A 4,090-nucleotide genomic window follows, 5' to 3' on the forward strand; every position below is an offset into this window, starting at 1 on the left:
GAAGAATTGCAGTCAGGGAAACAAACTGTCAGGGATATCGAAGAAGGTTCCAAAGGTAGAAGGAGGGAGAATTCAAAAATGCAAATTGAAAAAGAATTGGGGGCTAGAAGTGCAAGTGAGGAAAGCCAGAGGGAGGAGTTAGTGTTGGACTTTGATATAAGTAGAAGAAATTCATTGATTAGGAGGGAGGCAGAGGAAATTCAGGATTAAGTGAGAAATTGAGAGTGAAGTTCCAGGGAAGAGAAGGAAGAAGTGATTCAAAAAATCATGGAGATGGAGGAGGTGAAACTAAGGCAATAATTGAAGAAATTTGAGCTCGCAGGTTTCGACAGTTGTCAAGGGGAGGATTGGGATTGGCTGCTTCATATATGTAATGTTGATCTTTGGTCCTTTTGGAATGGCCGTGTTTTAAGGGAAGTAAGAAAAAGTTTTCAGCATCAAAATTCACGAAGAGGACATGAACAAGACGGATGAATAGCAAGTAGAGGCCGGGAACAGTGGATGCATTTGGTCATAATCTTTGCAATTTTGTTTTTATATTTAAAATCAAAATAATTTATTTTTATAATTTTAAAAATTCCTTCAATTTAATATTTATCTTAACCACATTTAATTTTATCATTAAAAAATAACATTCAATTAAAAATATTTTTAATTCATATATATCACTTCTTTTTCTACCTAGACTTCAACAGAGGCAGAAAAACATTAAAAAAAAAAAAGGATCAGGCACGTTTAAGCCCAAACAGCTAGAAGGGACATAAGACCGGCCCAAGAAGAAGAGATACGTTACCTCTTATTTGAAGCATTCCATTGTTCTGCAGCTTTGGATTCAGGAAATCAGCAGCAAAAAGATCGACGAGCGCCATATATATCAGGATCCCAGCAGATGCCCCGTTGATCCTTTAACAATAAGCTCTGATTGTATGTGTTTGATATCCTTATTCCTACTATAGCAATTCCAAATGGTTTGGAGTTGTTAGACAGAAAAAGAGTGCCATCAGTGCAACAGCCCCAGACTCGAATTGTGCCTACAACAACCTTAACGTAGTGTTCCACGAACTCATGCTCCTATGAATTTTTGTTCACTTTTGTACGACCCGATGCTACTATTAAGCTTGTTTATGTAAATTCAAAATCCTGGAAACAATATAGAAAAACACCAAAACAGTTGACAACTGAGTTATCATTCAATGCATTAATATTACAAATTCCCCCATTTATGATAAGCTCCTATAAAAAGTGCTCCCACCTACCCATGTCATTACCATTTGACCAATGAAAATTTAGCATTTCATGGGATTAACGTATCACCTGCGAAATGCATCCACCAAGTCACGTGCCCTCAAAAAACTAATGAAAGGTCAGTGCAGCAACCAAAGGCTTTATGGTGTTTGGACTTTCATCCATCTTTTGGTAGCTCATGAATAATGCATTTTGGCAAGTTGTAATACCAAAATTGTTCATGAGGCAATGACATAACCTGTCAATATATAAATGCAATGTTTTGAAAGAATGTCGACATAACCTTCATTAAGAATTAGAGAGTTCTAAGTCAAAACCAAACTTAAATTGAAAATTTTCATACATGATGTTAACATATATATATATATATATATATATATAATCTTATCTCTTTAACTTTTTAAAAAAAAACCTGTCATTGTCGTTTTCCCTTTCTCATAATTATAATCATAACTAAAGTATAGTTCTTAAATTAAGATACTTATCCGTGTATTAAAACTTTATTTTTGAGTATCGAGTATCATATTGGAAAATATAATAAAAAATTTTAATATTAATTATAAATAGCATTTATACATGTAAAATAAATAAAATTTAAAAATATATTTTTTAATATAATTGAAGATCATAAGATATAAATTGCAAAGATGATTATTTGTTAATTTAAACTCTCAATATATTCTTTATAATATTAATTTTTAAATAAAATATACATTTTTCATATTAATTTATTAATTAAAAATTTAAAAACAATTGAAATCAAGAGAGAAAGAGTAAAACACCCCTATCCATAAGTTTTAATCAAAATTATATAGAAGTCTATTAATTTTCGAAATGGATAATTCGTTCTCAAAAAATATCTTTCACTAGTCACATAGGTCCAACTGTTAGTCAATCGTTAGTATTTCGCCAGTTTGATTATGCGGTAATATTAAAAAAATTACCTTTTATTATTTTTAAAAATTATTATTATATAATTTTATTAATTTTTTGTTAATTTAAAAAAAGTCTAAATCTGGTGCTCCTTTGGGAGGTCTAATGCTTCCCTTGCGGAACTCAATTTAGGGCTCTTTAAGGGAGCACCAGTGCTCTTGGAGAGCCTAATTTGGTGCTCTCTAAGGGAATGCTAGTGGTCGGCTGGTGCAAAGGCGGTCGCTGACTTGCCTGAGAGAAACAAAAACAATGAAAAAAAGAGAAAATGTATTTTAGATATTTCATATTTAATATTAATACTGTTAAGACATTTGGGCCAAAGTGTTAATTTTAAAAATTAATAGACTTTTGTGTAATTTTGATAAAAACTTAAGAAGTGAGGGTATTTTTTGTAAAAGGAGAATATTTGATTTTTTTAATATTTTTTATTTAAAATCTAAATTTTAACCATTAAAACTCATAAAAAATTATTTTTTATTTTTTAACTCAATATAAATAAATAAAATTATTTTTAATAATTAGTTAAAATTAAACTTATCAAAATATATCAACTGTATCGTACGTTACTCCTTGTATATTAAAGTATATATCGTACATCATACAATATATTTTCAATAATTGATCAAATACGACATAACTATTTATACGTATACTTTTTTTATTAATATCATATGATACATATCGTATGTTATACGATATTGATAACTATAAGCCCAAGTACTTCCTTTGCATGTAAATCTAAACCAACAATGCCTTATGTTTGTAACTCTTTTAATAAATATGTCGGCTTTATAACTTAAGTACAACTTCATATGCAAAAATATGAGATGCAACTTGTGGCTTGAGCAAAATCATACATTTTGAAATCTAGGCAAATTATATAATAAATTCATATCATGATATATGGTTAAAGTATCTAAATAATTCACTATTCATGTATTTTCATCTATTTAGTCTCTATATTCAAAATTTAATCCTCAATTTTAAAAATTAAAATAATTTAATCCCTCTTCTAATGTCGATCAATTTTATCATTAAAAATGTTGACGTGACAAATGCAATATCACGTGATATTAAATGATGATGTGATTGTAGATACCTCATTAGTTCGATTTTGTCTCAATGATAAAATTAAGTAAAATAATAATTAAAAATAATAAAAATCTTTTTTTTAAAAAAAGATAATGATAAGCAAAGATTTGAATGAACAACCAAATGAAGTAATTTTTGAAATTCAAATTTTAAAAAGTGGAAGAAAATCCTAATCAAGATCAACACTAAAATGAGTATAAATACCCATTTATTAATCAAGAATCAACATAAAAGAAAAAAGAGGAAACGATAAAATTAGCAGAGAGTTTTTTTGAATTTTTTACTTTTTGGGTTTTGTGATTTCAGAGTTACGATTCATCAGATTCAAACAATAATTCTTCTATGCAATTCTGCAGAGTGATACAAAATACTGGACGACGCCCGTCATTGTCGTTTGCCCTTTCCCATGATAATAATGATAGTTAAGCTACTTCGATTTCATGTATTCCAAGCCAACAGTGCCTTGTGTTTGTCACTTTAATAAATCTGCTGGCTTTGTAATTTAGGTACAACTTTATATGCGAAAAGATGAGATGCAACTCTGTGTTTTGAGCAAAATCATACATGTTGAAGTGTAGACAAAATTATATAATAAATTTATGTCATGATATATATACCATTTTGACTTTGTGATTAGAACTTTATAAAGGAAAAATTGAAATTAAAAGACACAAAAAAGGAGAATTTGCGTATCACAGCTTTAAGCCCATACAGCCAGGAGAGACATAAGACCAGACCCAAGAAGAAGAGCAACGCTGGCTTCTATTTGAAGCATTCCATTGTTTTGCAATTTTGGATTCATGAAATCAGCAGCAAGAAG

The sequence above is a fragment of the Theobroma umbraticum genome, unplaced genomic scaffold (genome assembly GCF_002168275.2).
Source record: "Theobroma umbraticum cultivar Fairchild unplaced genomic scaffold, ASM216827v3 scaffold_44.0, whole genome shotgun sequence".
Taxonomy (NCBI): Eukaryota; Viridiplantae; Streptophyta; class Magnoliopsida; order Malvales; family Malvaceae; genus Theobroma; species Theobroma umbraticum.